Source organism: Sorex araneus, chromosome 6 (assembly GCF_027595985.1).
Source record: "Sorex araneus isolate mSorAra2 chromosome 6, mSorAra2.pri, whole genome shotgun sequence".
In the NCBI taxonomy this organism is placed as follows: Eukaryota; Metazoa; Chordata; class Mammalia; order Eulipotyphla; family Soricidae; genus Sorex; species Sorex araneus.
In genome coordinates, this window is record NC_073307.1 from 121,918,598 (window position 1) to 121,940,653 (window position 22,056).

Genomic DNA, 22,056 nt, shown 5'->3' on the forward strand with positions numbered 1-22,056 from the left:
GAATTTTAGAATGTCATAGCTGACAGGAAGTTCAGAGACATAAGAGATAAATTTGTTATGTTATGATAAAGGAATCCGAGTTATCTAATTTCCCTTGGGTCAGACAAAGAGTTGCTGGTAGTTTCTAGATCAAAATCCAGGTGGGGACAGGGGGATTAAAAAAAAAATCCAGGTCTTCTATTTCTCACTCATAAATGCTAGCACCACTAGTCTTGACCTAGATATTGAGGTGAAGTGTCAATCAGAGCCAACAAAGAGGTGTATGAACCCCCCTTCAGATCATCCTTAGTTACATGTTCACAAAGCAATTGTGTGAATGATGGCAATTTCCACAATTAAGAGAGTTGGGGGAATTTTAGAAAGGCCAAGCACAACCTCCTCATGTAAAATACAGACTCTTGGCCTATGTTCTCATCCAAAATGTGTCTATTGAGCCGGAAGGGAAAGCCTCTAGTAAAAAGTGCTCACAATTCTGGGGTGAGTCCATGAATAAGTTTAGTCACTGATGCTGTGGGCTCAGATCACAGCGCCAGCGAGTCTACAGTCAGGGACCCCATCACTGCAACAGATTATGCAATCTCTGGCCCACAATTAAGTGTGTGTAAGCACTAAAACTCAAGATGTCAGAGTACGGCGGCCAGGAGTTCCCTTCCCCAGAGCTTATGTATGAGTACCACAACTAAATTAGTGTGATTCCCAGAGAACACATAGAAAAGCACTGCAACAGAAATACATGAGCCCACCCCTAGTGTGCATTTCAGTCAAATGTGCAAGTACCACAACCAAATATGATCCCCATAGGCATCACAGTCAAGCATGTATGTATGACCTCTGGTCATCACAAGAGCAGTAAAGGCAGGAGGAGGTGAAGGGGGAAGGTTTGCTATTGTAGGAATGGGGAAATGGTGAGTGCTCTCGAATGTTCAACTCAGAGGGCACTTTAAGTCTTCTAGAATAGCTTCTTTCTAACTTTTGTGTGTTTGTAAAAGCTTGATAGTTTTTCTGTTTTGCTTTGTTTTAACTTGATTTTTGGGTCACACACAGTGGCATTCATCACTTCCTCCTGGATCTGCCCTCAAAGATCATTTCTGATAGGCTGGGGCTGGAGAGGACCATATGTGATGAAAGGGACTGAACTTAGATCAGTGCATGCAAGCCAAATGCCGTGCCCACTGTATGTCTCTCCAGCTTGGTCATTCTTTATTCTGTAGGTATCTGGCAAGCTACCCGTGGTATATTCAGTATGCCAAAAATAGTAACAACAAGTCTCACAATGAAGATGTTACTGGTGCCCGCTCGAGCAAATCGATGGATAACGGGATGACAGTGCTACAGTGCTACATCATTAAATGGAGTATAAATACATAAAGCTCAAAAAAGAGGAGCTTAAAATGCTTGAAATAAATAGGTGATCTCATAGTCCCACTCACATAGCCTCTCCCTGAATCCCTAAAGTGAAGCTTCTAAAATACTTCTTTAAAAAAATAGAATAAAATACTTCTCCAGCACAAAATATTAAAGTCACAAATGAAAGTGGCCTACCACATTCATTTTCTAGCTACAGAAATTCTGTTCCAAAGAAGAAATTTGACTTACTCAAGGGAAATGCATTGTATATGTTGAGATATTTCTGGGATCAGAAAAATCTCAGTCTGAATCTTATATTTCAGAATTTTAAAGAAATATTTTCTGGATAGAACCCAGGAATGTATTTTTTATTGTGAAAGGCTTAAGCATAAGGATGTATTTAGGGGAAAATGTAAAAGTTTCTTCCCAAGATCCTATATTCCTATTTTCACAGTTAATAACTGATATTATTTTGGTTTAAAACAATTTGGTTTATATTTTGACTTTTATTTATTTATTTATTTATTTTAGCTTTGGGGTCACACCTGGTGGTGTTCGGGGCTTATTCCTGGATCTGTGGTCTAGGATCACTCCTGACAAGGCTCGGTGGACCATATGGGGTGTCCAGGATTGAACACAGGTCAGCTGTGTTGCAAGGCAAGTGTCCTATCCACTGTACTAGCTTCCTGGCCTGGATTTTGAATGTCTAAAAATTAGTTTATGTAGAGGCCGCACACAGCAGAAGTCTGGGGCTACTCCCAGCTAAGCTGACTCACGTGTCCTGTGCCACTCCAGCTGGCTGCACTCAGGAGTCACCTGACTATAGCGGGCAGAGTGTGGGGTCATGTGGTGCTGGCGATCAGGCTTAGGGCCTTGCACGTGGAAGGCATGTCTCTGCCACCTGGGTCCTCACCCCCCACACACACACCACCACTACCACCAGGTCAAAAGTTTTGACGTTTAATGAGCTTTTAGCCCATTCAAATTTAATGTGAACAGAGATGTTTTTGGACTTGCTCCTTGAAGCTTTTGTTTGATATATTTTACATATTCCTTTTTTTCCCCTTATATTCAATAGTTTTATTTGTGATTATGACAGCTCCTCTACCAGGTTAGGTCTTTATTTTCTTTTTGCTTTTTTGTTGTTGTTTTTGAGACACATCTGACTGTTGAGTGTGCTCAGAACGCACTCCTGGCAGGGCTCAGGGGGCCACGTAGGGTGCTGGGGATTGAATCAGGGTGGGTTGTGTGCAATGCGAGTGCCCTTCCTGCTGTACTGCTGCTCTAGCTCCTCCTTTTTATTTTCTTTTTATTTTGTTTTTGGGTCACATGTGTCATACTTAGAACTTATTCCTGGCTCTGTGCTCAGGAATCACTCCTGGCAGGACTTTCTGGACCAGATGAGATGCCAGGGATCAAACCAGGTTGGTCATATCCAAGGCAAGTACCCTAACCATGGCTCTCTCTCTCTCTCTCTCTCTCTCTCTCTCTCTCTCTCTCTCTCTCTCTCTCTCTCTCTCTCTCTCTCTGACCTAGGTTAGGTCTTTTTAAATAGCTTTTGTTGTGTCGTGTTTTTCTCTTGTAATTTAGAAGTGATTTTCTTGCTTCCAGGCAAAAACTTATTTAATCATAGTTATTTTAAGCTGATATTTATGTTTCATTGGCAATCATATTATTTCTCCATTAGATGAGACATTTGGATCTCTGCCTACTTTCCCCACTGTCACCTCACTCTCGTCTTACAATCACACATCAGCCAACCCCTCCATCTGTTGATCAACTCCATTTTCAGTTCCAGATTATAATTGGTTTTGTTTCTTGGGCATCAGTGGTCATTTACACATGGTTATACATGTTACTGCCTCTCTATTCAACCACTATATCCTGTCTCTTTCACACATTTTGTTTCTTACACTCTTTAAATTTCTGTGATAGGATACATTGTTATTAGTACTAGTATTTTTTGTGGGGGAGCATTCCCAGCAGGACTCAGGGCTTACTCCTGGCTCTGTGCTTAGGGATCGCTCTGCCAGTACTCACAGGACCGTACACAATGCTGGTGATCCAACCCTGCAGCTGCATGCAACGCGCTTTATTATCTTTCTAGCCTTGTGACATATTTTTGATGAGTTCATTGAGAGACCCTGTTGTCAAGTTACTGAATCCTCACACACTTGAAAAGGAGACTCTATTCATTTCCTAGAACTACTATAACAAATACTGTACGTTCAGGGACTTAAGCAATAGAAATCGATTTCATCACCATTCTGGATGCTGGATGCCTGCAACCAAGGTGTAAATGGGCTGGCTTCTGAGGCTTCTCTCCTTAGCTTGCAGACAATCATATTTTCACATGATCTTCCCTGGGGTTTAACTCTGTCCTAATCTCATCTTCTTTGGGAGACAGGGTTGGATTTTGGAATCACATCCAGCAGTGCTCAGGGACTAACTGTGCCTCTGTGCTCAGTGGTTAATTCTGGCAGTGCTCAGGTAATCACATGCAATGCTGGGATGGAATCACAATTAGCTATTTGCAAGGCAAATGTCTTAACCCCTCTACTATCCCTACAGCCTTAGTCTCCTTCTCTTATAAGGACACTGGGCATACTGGATCTGGGCCTGCTTCAATCCCTTTGGGAATGCAAGGAAGTAGAGATAATATCATGCAGGTAGGGGATGCAGAGCAAAGTTGGTGCTCACTTAATACTAGCTGAACACTGACTCAATAGTGAGCAAATTCTAATATCTGGACAAGAACTTACTATCCCTGCCTTGTTGTTTCCCTAATCAAAAATATAAATAAGGACCTACAGAGACAGTACAGGAAATATGGTGCTTGCATTGCACACGGCAGATGCTGGTTTATTCTCTGGCACCACACAGGGCTTCCAGAGCCTTCCCAGAAGTGATCTCTGAATGGGGAGCCAGAAGTAAGTTTTGAGCATAGCCAGTTGTGGTCCCAAAACAAAAATCAAAACAAAACAAATTTACATGTAAATAAGCCAGTAAAAACATAGGATAAGAGGACCAGGCAAGACAGTGGGGAAAAAACAAAGGTAGTCTAAAAACATTTGCCTTTCTACCCCAAATCAAAAGAGACATTCTGTTCAATGCTCACAATAACTTTCACAAAAATGTACTTTTATGCCCACTGTATGAATAATAAATACAATAGATACCGTCTCTGAAGGCTCAGTAACTCCTCCAACGGCCACACAGTTGGGTCTAGAGTGAGTGAATGACAACAGCAGGGTTGAAATCTACTGTTTCCTTCCCTTTACTTCCCTAGAGTCATTAACACAGCCAACCCTAGTTTAACCCCTGACACTGTTTATGGTCCCCTAACACTGCCAGAAGCAACCCCCTGAGCATGCATCCAGGAGTATACTCTGAACACTGCTGAGTGAACAAACGGCAACAAAGAAAGAAAAACATTGGAAACACAAGTCCTTACAGTGACCCCCAATGGTGTTAACCCATGACTGGTTCGCAGATTCGTTTCACCATGGATGCTTCATGAAATATTTTTGAGCAACATAAATACTCTGTACACATTTATGTCCATATAGATGATATATAACGTATCATACATATACAAATTGCAAGTGATGTGACTGTATTGATGTCATGAAACCTAACCACACCCTAAAAAGATAAAAAATAAATAGGATACAAGTTCTCAATCTTTTTTCTTATAGTCAGTATTGTTTTTCACATGCTGCCCTAGGCACAGCACTCTTCCTTTGTGGAACCTTGAACCCAGACCAGCCACACAGATCAAGAACGTACTGCCCAGGGCTGTGAGCCTCGTCTTCCATCTGCTCATCCACGCCACTCTGCAGAGGAACATAATTGGTTCATAATGTATTCAATGTCAGCCACATCCTCGGATTAACTAGGGCTTTTCACTATTTCTATGCACCAGTGGTCTGACATTTGTCATTGGCTCTTATTTCAAAGGAAGAATTAATTTTAAACTGCCATTCAAAGGTTGCTCCTGGCTGTGTGTCCCATTTGTGAAAGAGAAATGGGAAAAGCAAAACTTGCATGTGTCAAGATGGTTCTTTTGCCCACAAGATGAAAATAAATATTGTTCTTCACTGAAATGATGTGAGACCTGGGTGAAACAAATATTTGATATATTTTCATTATTCACATTTTTTTTCAAAGAAAATCTCCTTGGTTTTATGGTCATTCACTACTTGCTGATGCTAGTGAAAACAGTGTTCCTTTCATAATGCTTTTTTGCTTAAAGGTGTTCTTGTGTGTTTGAATCTTGAGTGTGACCTTTATCCTTATTCCGCCCTGTTATCTATCTTCCACTCTCTCAAACAATGGGAGGAAATGCATGCCATTATGCCCTTTTAATTTTTTATGTCTCCATCTCCTTTGTCTGTGTACATGAGTTACTGGTCTTTTAAATTTGGAGCCTACTTCTTTGTTAACATATTAGCATTTTGTTTCTCTTACACATTCCGTATACCTTTTTGAATGATGAAGTCAAATGACTTGAGATTATATTATCACGCAGCCAGTAAATGGCAGAATTGGATGAACCAGTTTCTTTGTCCCAGAGTTTTGAGAAAAATTTTAACTGATCCAGTTGTCATTATGTAGTTGGAACAAAGGGCCTATAGGTATAGTTGGGACAAAGGGCTGTTCTAAGTACCCCCCACCCCCAGCCAAAGTCCCTACTAAACTCCCATCTTCCAGAGAGAATATCAGGTTGTTATCAGTAGTCCATAGGATCCAATATGGCAGCTCCCCCTGTATTTGTAATTCAGTTTCTAGGAGAAGCCCAAAGCTTCACAGGCCCCTGGGTCACAAATTGTCAAATGCCAATCAGGCTCATAGAGGTTCAAAGGTGGCTCAAAACGATCATATTCTTAGGCAGGCATATGACTTAAAGGGCCAGAGAACATGCTTTGCATGCTGGAGACCAGGTACTGTGTGGGTCCCTCAACACCTCTTGGAGGGGTCCCACACTTCTGAGCATGGCTAAGCATGAATCTCCAATAGGACCTTGTTCTTAGGAGATATAGCACAGCGGGTAGAGCGTTTCCCTTGCATGTGACTGACCCGGGTTTGAATCCTCCACCCCTCTTGGATAGCCTGGCAAGCTACCAAGAGTATGTCACCCACATGGCAGAGCCTGGCAAGCTACCCATGGCATATTTGATATGCCAAAAACAGTAACAACAAATTTCACAATGGAGATGTTATTGGTGCCCACTCAAGCAAATCAATGAGCAATGGGATGACAGTGATACAGAGGCAGTGACAGTGATTTCCATGGGTTGAGCAGTCTACCACCTCTCATTCATACCTATGCCAAATATTGCCCACTGCCTTACATCCAGGCCCTTTTTGTTCCTGGTTCATATGTCCTGCCCAGTGTGCGTGGAAACATCCAACACAGTTTTCCCCACCTCCTTCCTTCTCTCAGTCATTTTTAGGAACAGATTGAATAATGTTCCTTCTCAACTTGAAGCAACTTTTGTGTGCCATACTCATAATCAGACCAATATATTGATGGACATTCAGGTTTCTTCATTTTAGCCCAAATTAACTTTCTGAATTCCCTCCCCCACTTTATTTTATCCTATCACCACACCTCTTCAGTCTAATCAGAGTTCTCCCAAAATAGCCAGCACTTTCATGCCTCTCGGCTGTGCTCACCCTCTATCCTCTGCCCACATGGTCCTCTGCTTCCTTTTCCTGTACCTTGGGGTGGAATCTTCCTTTTCCTTCCATAAGCAGCTCGCATAAGTTCAGGCCTTCTCACCCAGTCATTCCAGGTAGAATGTACGACTCTCTGCACAGGGATCCCAACAACCATCACTCACCGAAAAGGACTTAAGTTATTAGCATAACTTACAACACTTTCTCTCTCTCTCTTTCTCTCTCTCTCTTTTCACACACACACACACACACACACACACACACGCACACTTTGGGCATTATGGTTTGCTAATACAGATACTGAGAAGTTATCGTGTTTGTTCCTTTACCTACTTTCAGCATGCAGTTCTTATACAGAGTGATCATTTCCATCTATCTTTGTCATAGTAGTCCCTTCTCTATCTCAACTGCCTTCTCTCCCAGCACTTGAAGCAGGATTCCAACAGTGGACCTCTCCTCCGGGCCCATGTTTCTACTGGCCTTGGGTATTAGTCTCATATTATGTTTCTTATATATCTACCACAAATGAATGCAGTCATTCTATGTGTATCCCTTTCCTTCTGACTCATTTCACTTAGCATGATAATCTCTATGTCCATCCATTTATAAGCAAATTTCATGACTTCACTTTTTTCCTAATAGCTGCATAGTATTCCATTGTGTAGATGTACCATAGTTTCTTCAACCAGTCATCTGTTCTTGGGCACTTGGGTTGTTCCCAGGGTTAAATTCCTCCATCCCTCTCAGAGAGCCCGGCAAGCTACTGAGAGTATCCCGCCCTCACAGCAGAGCCTGGCAAGCTACCCATGGCGTATTCAATATGCCAAAAACAGTAACAACAAGTCTCACAATGGAGACATTACTAGTGCCCACTTGAGCAACTTGATGAACAACTGGAAGACAGTGTGACAGTGCTACAGTGCTGCAATTAACATAGACATGCAGATAACATTTCTGCTGTGTGTTTTTGGGCTCCTGGAGTATGTTCCAAGAAGTTGTATTTCTGGGTCATAAGGAAGCTCAATTTCTAGTTTATTGAGGAATGCCCATATGGTTTTTTCAAAAAAGGTGGAACAAATTAGCATTCCCACTAACAATGAAGGTGACTGCCTCTCTCCCCGCATCCACACCAGCACTTGCTCTTGCTCTTTTGCTCTTTTGGATGTGTGCCAGTCTCTGTGGTGTAAGATGATATCTCATTGCTGTTTTGATTTGCATCTCTCTGATATTTAGCAAAGCAGAGTATTTTTCATATGTCTTTTGGCCATTTGTGTTTCTTCTTTGAAGAAGTTTCTGTTCATTTCTTCTCCCCATTTTTTGATGGGGTTGGATTTTTTTCTTGTAAAGTTCTACCTGTGCCTTATATGTCTTGAGTTTTAACTCCTTATCAGATGGGCATTGGGGAAATAATTGTTTCTGATCTGTGGGCTGTCTTTGTGTCTTGGTCACTGTTTCTTTTTAGGTGCAGGAGCTTCTTAGCTTAATGTAATCCCATTTGTTTATCTTTGCTTCCACTTGCTTGGTCAGTGGTGTTTCATCTTTGAAGATGCCTTTAACTTCAATATAATGCAGGGTTCTGCCCACTTTTTCCTTCATGTGCCTTATGGATTCAGGTCTGATATTGAGGTCTTAATTAGTCCATTTGATCTGACTTTTGTGCCTGGGATCAGAAAGGTCTGAGTTCATTTGTTTGCATGTAGCTTCCGTTTTCCCAGCACTACTTGCTGAGAAGAGTTTCCTTGCTCTGTTTCATATCTCTTGCTCCTTTATCAAAGATTAAGTGATCATATATTTGAGGGTCAGTGTCAAGATATTCAACTCTGTTCCATTGAGCTGTGGTTCTGTCTTGATTCCAATACCATGCTGTTTTAATTACTACTGCTTTGTAGTACAGTTTGAAGTTGGGGGAGGTGATTCCTCCCAAGGATTGTTTTAGCTATTCATGGGGGGGTTATTGTTCCATATGAATTTCAGAAGTGTTTAATCTACTTATTTGAAAAATATCATGGGTATCTTAATAACGACTGCATTGAATCTGTATAATGCTTTGGGGAGTTTTGCCATTTTGACAATGTTAATCGTCCCAAACCATGAGTAGCAGATGTGTTCCCATTTTCTCATGTGTTATTTCTTGAAGTAGTGTTTTGCCATTTCCTTTCTACTTTATTAAACTGGTTCAGAGTACTTGATTTTCTGAGGCTTGATTGTGAATGGGATTGTTTTTCTTATCTCTCTCTCTCTTCTCTTTCATTATTTGTATATAGGAAATACCTCAGTTTTCTTTAACCTACTTTTGCTACATCTGAAGTCACAGTCCAGGGGATTTCACTTAATGTGCCACAAATACCCAGAAGATATAATTTCTATCTCATAGAGTACACATGCTATTATGGTAAATATTTGTCTACTGGAATGTGGGCCAAGTAGGTGGTGAGATACTTTGTGAGTGAGGAACAATTTCCTGAGATTAGCTTGAATCCAAGAAATACCTCTTGCTCCCCAGAAGATGGGACGAATTTGCCTCATGAGTGTTTGAGGGAATGGGGTCAGAGTAATGGGGGAGTCTTAGTTGCAGAATGTCACAGTGCTGGAGGAGGGCCAAGCATGTAAATGACAACTGTGGGTGCTTTTATAAATGGGGCCCTTTATAGATGCTGAGATAAGGTGCTGATGGTTGTGAGACAGTAATTGTTGACCTGTTTGATGTTTCAAGCCTGTGCATTCCATCTAGCGGTTGTGCCCAAAATGCTAGAATCTGTAAGTGCTCTAAGAAGATTCAGAGTCTGCAGAGCCAGGAGACCACAGCACTTGACAGTCATGAGATCCTGTCATAGTTTCAATCTCCAAGAAAGATTGCATTATGTATTCTCTGCTGGAAGTGTGAAGGCAGAAATCACAGGGCAGGCCTCAATAAATACGTTTCCTCTATAGATCATATCCAGTCTAAAAATAAAACAGCATCTTCTATTATAGAGACTGGAAAAAATATTGAAAATGAAAATCATGTTCTGGAAGTGATAATGTGTCTTTTAAAGGATATCATGAGAGGCACAGCCCAAAGAACTCATCATGTTTATTCAGAGAAGATTTGGTTAAGGGTGGGGGGGAATGAAAACTTATAGCAAATGTTCTGATAATGATGAGCTCTCTCTTTCATGCTCTCTCTCTCTCACACACACATACACAAGGAGGAATATGTGTGATGTAACAGCATATGTCATAAAAATAAAAACTGCTTCAAGAAAGGGGAAAACTAGGACTAAGGGGATAAATATTGCACATCAGCTATTATTGTTTAAAAGTGTAGTAAGATCTTCAGGTAACCTGATAACAAAGATTTTTTTTTTTCACTTTATGGCAATTCCAGAAAATGAAAGAATTTTTACGGTTCTTTGTAGGAAAGAGTGTCCAATGACTTCCATTGCCTGAGAACTGGGATGTTTAATATCTTGGCAATCTGTAACCTCTTCATAGTACAGTGAATGGGAAACTGCAATAATAGGATCAGTGGGTTTTAAAAAGAGTAAATTCTCTGTCACAGGGAAACCTTATGGAGTTTCTTTGATCTACAGTAGCAATTTTTTAAAAAATTACTTTTAAGTGTATGTACTTTTCATTGTAGTGTTTTGAGTCCTGACAAATGCACAGACTCACATGACCTTCAACACAACCAAGACAGACACATTCCACCATCTCTCCAAGATTCTTTTATGTCACTGTCATCCCATTGCTCATCAATTTTCAGATTCTTTTATATCTTCTCTTTATAATTAAACTCCCCCCCACTCTATCCCCTTCCTCCACTACTCTGACTGCACCCCATCCCTAGCCTGTGGCAAATCATGGATCTGTTCTCTATCTGTAGGGTTTCCGGAATGTCATATAAATAGACTCGCACAGTGCCACTTCTGAATGAGGCTTCTTTCATTTTGCACAGTACATTTGACATTCATGCCTATTGTTGCCTTATCAGTGGATTGTTTCTTTGTATCTGTTATTCCATTATATGGATTGCCCTGAAGTCTGCCCATTCACCATTTGAATATATGGGGGACTTCCCTTTTCCAGTCTGGCGTATAAGGGATTTAGAAGCCGTCCCTCTATCCTAACAAGTCAGAAGCCAAGTTAACGAAAAATTAACCATTCTTGTTAGATCCATCAGACAATTGAGATCACAAGACAAGCATTACCCCTAAAATTGAACAGACAAGTAAGTGGGTACAGAAAATAAAAATTTACTAGAGCAGAAATGTATTAACATAAATCTCCACATAAAGCAGTGCTTGGTTTCTTTTACCTAGTTTCTCCATACTGAGATTTCAATAAGAAAAAATCATGCAAGATCTATTGGTAGGGAAAAAATAGTTTAGGGTCAGCAAGCATAAGACAGAGTCAGTCTTAGATATGGCAGGGGTATTGGAATTATCATTCCAGAAATTTAAATATAGGTGATTAATATGCTAAGAACAAAAATTTTAAAAATAAAGAAAAACCAGAGACTATGCATAAAGAGGCAATGTAAGCACAGAGATAAAATTCTAGAATCAAGAAGCACTGCTAGAAATGAAAGATACTATAATAGAAATGAAAAATGCCTTTGATGGGCTTATTAATAGACTGGACATAGTTGAGGGAAGGATCAGTGAACTTGAGGATATGTGAATTAATATTTCTAAAACTGAAAAGTAAATTGAAAAATGAGAAAAAAATGTAACATAATAGCCAAGAACTGTGAAACAGATTGAAAAACGTGTAATATATATGTAATGAAAATACCCCAAAGAAAAATGGAACAGAATATTTAAAACAATAATGACTGAAAAATTCCAAAAACTGATGTCAGATACTAAATCACAGACCTTGGAAGCTGGGAGGTTATCAAGCAGTATAAGTGAAAGACTTTTTCCAGATTAGAGTGAATATAAATATATATGCACAAACAATAATATATGGGTTTTTGCATAAACATAACTTGATTTTTTAAAACTTTGTAACTGAGATTGGAAAGATAGTATAGTGGGTAGGGCACTAGCCTTGCACATGACTGACCCATGTTTGATCCCCAACACCTCATGTGGTCCCCCAAGTCCTGCCAGGAGAGATTCCTGAGCACAGAGCCAGGAAGTAAGCACTGGGCACTACTGTGTATGGCCCAAAAAACAAAATAAAAAAACAAAACTATGTAGCTCAGAATGTAATTTCTGGATCATAGCAAATCTACATTTAACTTTGTAGGAAATTGTTTTCCAAAGTGACTGTACTGTTTTTCACATGGCCCCATCATTAAAGAATGAGAATTCCAGTTGCTTAGTGGTTTCACCAGAATTTAGGGGGTCAAATTTATTGTTGTTATTTAGATTTTAGTGGTGCTCTTTGTAAACTGGCATTCTAGAGTGCTTTAAATTTGCATTTTCCTAGTGAGTGATGAGGGGAAACTTTCCACGGCCATTCATGTCCCAACTTTAGGGTCGGGGTAAGATACTTAGAAACTGTCCATACTGTCACTGTCACTGTAATCCCGTTGCTCATTGATTTGTTCGAGCGAGCACCAGTAGCATCTCACATTGTGAGACTTATTGTTACTGTTTTTGGCATATCAAATACGCCATGGGAAGCTTGCCAGGCTCTGCTGTGGGGGCGCAATACTCTCGGTAGCTTGCCGGGCTCTCCAAGAGGGGCGGAAGAATTGAACACAGGTCGGCCAGCCGCGTGAAAGGCGAAAGCCCAACTGCTGTGCTATCACTCCAGCCCCTGTCCATATTATCTTACCCATTTAAAGAATCAGGATTGTTTTCTTATTGTTGAGTTTTGAAAGTTTTTTTTTATACATTCTGGATACCAGTTCTTTGTTATATAAGTGCTTTGCAAATATTTTTGCCTAGTCTGATCTGGCATTCTCATTTTAAAAACATTTTAAAGTCATTTATGATACAAAACAGTCACTGTGATATACACTGTGTGCATACCTTAGTAACCTTTTTTATGTATCATATTTTTGCAGTTTATGTATCTGACAACTTTCTGCCTAACTCAAAGTAACAAAGACATTCTTCTATGTTTTATAAATCTTTGATAGTATGTCTAGATATAAATATTTAGACACACTATGTTGAGTTAGATTTTTATAGAGTGTGAGCTATTTGTTGAGGTTCTTTGTGGCTGTGTATTGGTGTCCGCTGTTCTAGTGGTTGTTCAGTTGTTGCACACCTGATAAGATTATCTCTTCTTCACTGAAATGGTTTAGCACTTTTGTGAAAAGGGAATCTATTGATCATATTTTCAGGGATTGATCTTCTGAATATCCTGTGCTATTGAAATCTCTGCAGATTTTCACTAGGCTTATGCATGTGGTTCTGAGAACCAGGGGGCTGTTAGGACCATGTGAAAGATAGAAAGGTTGGGAGGCGTGGAACCACAGGAATCCTCACATACTCTCTGCACCACCCAAACTCCTTTGCTTGGTGTCTGTACTTACAGAGGCTTTCCAACCTACTGTTTTTGCCACTTTGACAGTTGAGTATTTTGAGGGGTGGGGGGCACAGGATAATGGGCCATTCCCAGCAGTGTCTAGGGCTTAGATCTGGCTCTCTGCTTTGGGATCACACCTGACAGTACTCAGGAGGCCATAAATGGTGCTGGGAATTCATCTGGGGTTGGAAGGAATCAAGGCAAGTGCTTTAATTTCTGTTCTCTCTCTCTCTCTCTCTCTCTCTCTCTCTCTCTCTCTCTCTCTCTCTCTCTCCTCTCTCTCTGTTGCCCTTTAATACTAGTGCTGACATAGAGAAGGACTTGAAAAAAATAAGAAAAAATTTAAAAATAAAAATATGCCTTTTCATACTCTTTAGCTTCAAGGATCCTTTTTCATTTCCTTTGGGCAGAAAGAAGTTTCTTTCCTAACTTTTGCTCTCTATACCTTGAGCATAGTTCTACGTATAAGTCCAACCTTGAATAAACGCCAAATCTAGAGAAGAAAAACTCAGTGAACTCAATATCACAATGTTTCTTCTTTCTCTGCAATTAAGGTTTTTTTTTTTTTAAAAAAATGGAATCACCGGGAGATATACAGTTTCAAAGTTGTTCATGATTGGATTTCAGTTTTATAATGTTCCAACACCCTCCCTTTCCCAGTGCACATTTCCTGCCACCAATGTCCCCAGGTTCTACCCCCGCCCCATAGAGCCTGCTTCTATGACAGACACTCTCTTTCTCTGTCTTTCTCTTTCTCTCTCCTTTCCCCCTCCTTTTAGGCACTATGGTTTGCAATACTGTTACTGAAAGGTTATGTCTGTATCACTTTACTTCCTTTCAGCACTCAGTTCTTGTGCAAAGTGATCATTTCCAGCACTCACTGTCCTAGTGATTCCTTCTGTCCTAACTGCACTTTCCATTCCCCTTTGTGGCAAGTCTCCTACGATGGACCAGTTCTCCTGACCCTTATTTCTTCTGTCTTGGGTGTTATTCACATATTTTTTTATATCCCACAAATTAGTGCAACCCTTCTATATTTGTCCCTCTCCCTCTGATTCATTTCACTCAGTATAATAATCTCAATGTCCATCCATGTATAAGCAAATGTCATGTCCTGACATTTCTTCAAGTGGTGCCTTCTCCTGGTCACTACATTTTACTTTTCAGAGCCCTTGCAGCTGGTTGCCTCTGTACTCCATCTAGAGCTTTTACTTATAATTGATGGGAGAGACAGACTGTCACAGGCCTGCTGTGTTTTCATTAGCACCAAAATTTCTAGCTTTTATTTTATTTTTTTAATTAAAAAAATTTTTTTAGTGAGTCACAGTGAGGGTACAGTTACAGATTCACACATTTTTGTGCTTGTTTTTCCCTCATGCAATGTTCGAGAGCCCATCCCTCCACCAATGTCCATTCTCCACCACCAATGAACCCAGTATCCCTCCCACCCCCCAACCCCATTCCCCCCAACCCCATCCTGCCTCTGTGGCGAGGCATTCCAATTTGTTCTCTCTCTCTCCTTTTGGGTAGCACCAAAATTTTTAAAAAGATATGAAATACATTTGGAACATTGATTATCCCAGATGATTATTCTTAAACCTAACAAGAAATATGAGGAACCAGAGAAACTTCAAAGAGAGGCAGGAAGAGAGTGCTGGAGAGAGTACAGTGTATAAGACTCTTGCCTTGCTCCTAGCCAATTCAGGTTTGACCCCTGTACTGCACATGGTCCCCCAGCACTGCCAGGAGTGATCTTTAAGCACAGAGCAGGAGTAAGCCCTGGGCACAGATGGGTGTGACCCATTTTCCCACCATCCATAACACAAGAACAAGTTAAACAAGATTCCAGGTCCCTACCTCAGATCCCACCATGTAATCCCACCAACAGCCAACATCCAGAGAATATGTAACTTTCCAGTAGCTAGGTGGTCACACCCAGAAACTTCCCCTGGCACCCGAATAATCCCATCAACAGCCAATATCCAGAGACTATAGAACAAAGCTCCAGGAAGCATATAGACATCTTATAGCCTAGTTCTCCCTCTGGGAGAACCTAGAAAGCTATCGAGAGTTTCCTGCCCACATGGGAGAGCCTCGCAAACTCCCCATGGTGTATCCATATGCCAAAATCAGTAACAATGATGGATCTCATTCCCCTGACCCTGAAAGAGCCTGTAATGCAGCACCATTGGAAAGGACAAGTAAAGGGAGGCTTCTAAAATCTCAGGGCTAGGATGAATGGAGATGTTACTGAGACCGCTCGACAAATTCGATGATCAATGGGATGATGATGATGATGATGATGATGATGATGATGATGATGATGATGATGATGATGATGATGACGATGATGATGACCTCAGATCCATGTCTGAGGATAGGCACCTAAGAATTTGGAGTAGATGTCTCTGCTTTCTGATGGAGTCAACCTGGCACTGGTTTGGGTGGCTTAGTGACCCCACATTCGGGTCTTTACTCAAAGTTGGGGAACATGTAGATGCAATGATCTCCCGAGTCTTTTCCAGCCCTGTGGTTCTTTCTGCTGTTCAGAATATCCTGTTCTTAGAGCTGCTCATTAAGTGAAGTAGAGGTCTTATCACTCTCCACAAACTTGTATTTCAAGCTCGGGGTCACAGAGGTAAATCTCAGATCTGTCACAGAGCAGACGCAAAATGTAGAATTTAATGGTCAAGGTCAAGATACTAAAATTGACAGGAGAACAAATAGATCCCCATCCTGGAAGATTAGCTGAGCAGGAACTCATTTTGTGTTCTAATCTGTATAGGGTGGTATCGGTCAGAAGGTGCTCCAGGTGTGTGCAAGTCTGGAGATTAGCGTCTTTGGGAGCTCTAGTGCTTCCTTTCCTGCCTAGGATCAGTCCTTTCTCTGTATTTGGCAAACTTCTTTTGGGAGGTTGGCTACAGTATGCCGGGAATCACCAGTAAATTTAAACATGTTTTTCATAAAAATTTAATTCAAGGCACATTATTTCCTTGAGTTTAGGGATTTTCTCCTTGAGCTCTCTGTAATCATGAAAAGAAAGCAGTCTTCTGACTTTAGAAACCCTCATTAGGAGCCAGAGCTTGGATTAGGGGCCAGATTAGGGGCTGGAAATCTAGTACAGCAGATTGGGTGCTTGCTTTGCATGTGGTCAAACCATTCAACCCCTGGTCCCCAAATTGTCCCTCAAGCCCTTCCAGAAGTAATTCCTGAGTATAGTGACAGGATTAAATTCTGAGTACAGAGTTAGGAGTAAGCCTGAGCACTGCCAGATGTGCCTCCCCGCCAACAACAGCAACAAGAAAAAGAAGATGACTTTGCTCATGGATGTGCATTTTCTTTTTTGACTTAGCTGAGTCATGCAATGGGCAGTGACTTAGCTCCACGCAATGCATTTGTAAAGGGCACTTTGACCTAAAACGGTTCCAGATCCTGCACTTGTGGCTTTGAAAATATTGGCAACCAAAATGACCACAATTTGCTAAGTACCAACTTGCCAGTATTGGGAAGGAGACAGTCCCTGGTCACTGGAACTCCCTGTTCCCGTTTCCTTTCCAAGGAGCTACAGGGCACTGGATAACCAGCATGAAACTGGGGAAGCAGAAGGCTCCGTGTGTTAGGAATTAAGGGATTTTTAAATCTATGTTTATTTATTGGAAATGGGGTGGGGGATTGGGACTCTGGGACAATTCCCGGCTCTACACTGTTTTCCCAAGTGGAGCTGGGGATTCAAATCAGAGTCACAGTCAATGTGGCTGCTTGCAAGGCAAGAGCCTTAACTTCTGTGCTATTTCTCTGGCCTAGTAAGGGGTTTCTCACTAAACTTAGATGGCATGCCATCTGGGGAAGATCTGGGAAAAGGACATTTTGAAAGTGTGAGTTGGAGTATCAGAACAGTCCTGCAGGTCAATCGAAAAAGCCAAATACTCCTCTTTTGTGCTCAAAAAAAAAATACTCCTCTTTTTAGCCAATTCAAAAACACAATCACCTACCAGGGTGATAACTTAAGTGATAGAGCACAAGGAACCCAGGGCCTCACAAGGAGGGATGAGGCCCCGAGCTTGACCCCTACACCATATACTGCCCCCCTCCACACCTGTCCAAGCACTGACCACTGTACTCCTGGTGGCCTCTGAGCCCCTCTACTTTAAGATCTGTACCATTAGGCTTGAGTACTGAATTTCTGAGCCTTTGGGAAAAAAATAGGGTCAGAGAGATAGTGTAGGGTTTAAGTGTAGGTGCCTGTCTTGCATACACACAGCTAACCTCAGATCTATCCCTGGCACAATGGTCCCCTGAGCATGACCAGGAGTGATCCCTGAGCAAAGAATGAGAAGGAATCTCTGAGCTCTGCCAAACTTTCTTTTCATAAATTAATACTACACTTGAAAAGCAGAACCAAATTAAGGAGTTTTTGTAAAAAAATGGTTTGACCAGCCAGATGATACAGTAAAAGTTACAACAGAAGGAGAGAGGCTGACTGAGAAATAACTGTGATGATTTGGGAATAATGCTCCAGAAACTCTCTTCTCATTAGTCATAAATAATGTGGACAATCTGAATGATCTGGAACCGGACTATGTCCCTTGAATCTGAGCATGAGCAGCAGCTTTAGGATGAGGTATTCTGGAGTGTGGTGTCTGGAATCAACACAGGTCTTGCCACCAGAGAGAAACGTGTGTCCTCGCTCTGTATGCTCACTGTGCAATTGGCATGCATGCCTTAAGCTTTCTGAAGTTTGCAAAATGGCAGCAGTGGCATGTGCTTCATAAAATTGCTCCGAAGAAAGCATAATAGCAGATGCTCAATAAAAATGATAAATAGGCTCAAAAGCATAATGTTTAATATTAAAACATATCTCTGAGTTTTCACCTTTTCTCGTTGATTTTCAAGGTTATAGACCTGAATGAAGGCTAATGTTATGAACATATGATTCTTCTATTTAAACATTTTTTAAAGGGAAAAATATAATATTCTGAAGCCATTCATTTTAGAAAACTTACTGAGTGTGGACTCAGTAGCTCTGGACTGTAGTAGAATGTCTAAACTGCTTTCTTGTTGAATTTGAACTTAACAAAACTTTAGCATTCTGAGTTTCTGAAAATTAAGGAAAAAAGTTAAATTACATGTAAAATATCCTCTTAGGTCACAGAGGGGGCTTTATCATAATTTTAGAAGAATTTTTAATAATTAGTAGCTAAAATAAAAATATTTTCAATTTGAGCAAACTTATCTAGTAGATTCACTTACAGTAGCACTGTAGCACTGCCATCCAGTTGTTCGTCTATTTGCTCGAGTGGGCACCAGTAACGTCTCCATTGTGAGACTCGTTACTGTTTTTGGCATATCGAATATGCCATGGGTACCTTGCCAGGATCTCTCTGGGTGGGATACTCTCTGTAGCTTGCTGGGCTCTTCGAGAGGAATGGAGGAATCAAACCTGGGTTGGCCACGTGCAAAGCAAATGCCCTACCCACTGTGCTATCGCTCCAGTTCCTACAAGTTAATAGAAAATAAATATGCCCTACAAGTTAGCAGAAAAGAAATATGCCTCCAGATGAGAGAGAAAGAGCAGCTACTTGGACATGATACTCATCATCATCATCATTATCCACAATAGGATGTAGGCAATGTTTTTCATAGCATGGTTCTGTATATAGGATAAAAATAAAGGCAATACTTCAAAATGGAATGCAATCTACAAAGTAAATTCTGATCATGATTCATGGGACAGAGAAGACTCTCTTGGAGACTTTCAGAAATGCAGTTAATTATTTAATGTCAACATTAATTTAATTAATGTTGGAAAACATTGTTAATATATTCCCTACAGATATTTTTCTAAAAATGTTGATGATCTGGATAAATCCTCATTTCGTTACTGATCCCACTGAGCAAGTAATTGACCTAAATGCACTCAAAGAGGACATTGAGATAGAAAACCACTTCTTTAAAAGTCGATTACAAGATTTTCCCTCCCTACTTAAAGTAGGGATACTTTTCCTCGCAATTTCTCTCTCAGATAGGTCCTCAAGATTTGAAAAGCTCATTAATGGTGAATAGTGCAAAGAATCTGCAGTCAACCCATACTCTTATAGATAATTAATAGGATTGCTCAGACAGCTTATCTGCTTAAACTTCTGAAAATCTCTTTATCCTTTATCTACAGGAACACAAATCACTCTAAAAGGACAAAGCTGAAGGAACTTATTGTAAAGCAGGTTTTAAAAAGATTTTGGTTTCTTCTTTTTAAAATCAGATTTTATTGCTCTATTTCCATTTTTCTGAGTTTCTTGTCTCTTTATTTTTAGATAATTAAATGGTGCTTTACATTCACTTGAACAAAGGTTAGGTACTTGCATTTTTTTTCTGGTGAGATAAGCATTTTTTGTTTTGTTTTGTGTTGGGGCCAGGCAGTGTTAGGGGCTACTTCTGACTCAGTGATGGGGGTGGGGGGTGGGAGGTAAGTTCTGAGTACTGGGGATAAGCCAGTCTGAGATAAGCATTTCTTAAGATCTGTTTGATCAACTCTGGCTAGATTTCACCTGGTCCCTGGGAAACTGGTCCAGGAACTGGGAAACCTTGACACCTGGTTTTCCTTTGTGATTTGTTAAAAATTCTTTTATTGCCAGCTGCAGAAGTGATTAGCACTTTTAACAAGAAAAAAAACCTATTGGAAGAGAGAGAGCAAGCAAAGGGCCATCACTATCTCACTGTATCACTGTCATCTCGTTGATCATTGATTTGCCCGAGCAGACCCAGTAACGTTTCCATTCATCCTAGCCCTGAGATTTTAGCAGCCTCTCTTTACTCATCCTTCCCAATGGTGCCACATTACAGGCTCTTCAGGGTCAGGGGAATGAGACCCATCATTGTTACTGTATTTGGCATATGAATACATCATATTCATACCCTGATTCAGGGTATGGCTAGAAATTAGTGTCCAGATCAGGAAGCAGGACCCATAGAAACTCTAGCAGGAAGAACAGAATGGGGAGAATGCCACTGCTACATCAGAACATCAGATACCAGTGAGGCAGTGAGGCTGCCTCACTAAATGATAATAAATCCACTCTTGCTGGATATATATGGTGATGCCAGTGTGCTCCACTCAGTCATTATTTTAGTGTTTATTATAGTTTATGTACTATAAATTTATTATATATAATTATATTTGGATCTGTAGCGATAGCACAGTGGGTAGGGCATTTGCCTTGCATGCGGCCAACCTGGGTTCAATTCCTCTGTCCCTCTCGGAGAGGCCAGCAAGCTACTGAGAGTATCCCGCCTGCATGGCAGAGCCTGGCAAGCTACCTGTGGCGTATTCTATATGCCAAAAATAGTAACAATAAGTCTCTCAATGAGAGACGTTACTGGTGCCCGCTCAAACAAATCGATGAGCAATGGGATAAATTCTATTTATTATTGGTTAAAAGGACTTGTTTCAGTTCTGGTCTCTAAAGTTATTGCATCACCACCAAAGTGCCCACAATCCCCCACCACTGTACCATCTGATATATATAAACATCATCACTCAGAAATTTCTTAAGAAACCAGGAGGCAGTTTGGAAAAAGAAATTTCACAGTAGTCAGATCATTTTGTCTACTAATGTGCAAGTTCTTGGCATCCTTAAAGTTATTTGTAGGTTTAAAAATTGGACCGTGTGTCTTCCCTGAAAGCTTTTGGGATTACCATGTCGCAGTGCTGCCTGCGCCAATGGCATATCTATAAAAGTCTACAATCAATATAATAAGATAAAGTGGAAGGAGACATTTACTTATCTATTTCTGAGGAATAGATAAGTATTCGGTTCTGTACTCTCTGTTCTGGAGCAGAGATATAGTACAGGAGGTAGTAGGTGCTCACTTTGCATGCAGCTGTCCCTGGTTTGACTTCTGGCATTGCATATGGTTCCCTGAGAGCTGCCAGGAGTCTGTCTTGAGCACAGAGCCAAGAACAGTCCATTTATCTCCCCATTTCCCTTGTTGTTGATATCTGGGATGACACACTTGGTGTGGTGCACTGGAGATCACAAGTTTATTGTGACACCAGGAACCAATGCAAATATGGCTAATGATCACACTGGGTGACAGGGATGGTAGTGGGATTGAATTTAGGACTTCATACTTGCAAGGTGGGTGCTCTACCACCCAGACCCCTCCCTGGGCCCCTGATATATTTATGAATACCAGTGAGTTGAGTGATTTCACTTGTGATAATTCTGTCACTTTGCAATGGTGGCAGCATTGTATTTTCACTCACACAGTCAGCCTCTTTACACCAATTTGCTACCTCACAATTTCTGTGGGTCAACAGTCCAGGAATGACTTAGCTGGCTTCTCTGCTCAGGGTGTCATAAGGCTGAAATTGAGGTGTTAGGGTGGAAATGTCATCTGCTACTGGAGGAAGGATCTGTTGACGGGCACTGTCATGTCGCTGACAGATTTCAGTTGCTGGTGGCTACATGTAGGACTGAGGATTTTAGTTTCACGCTGGTTTGGGCTGTAGCCCATGCTCAGCTCGAAGAGGTTGCCCAGAGTTCCTTGCCATGCTGGGCT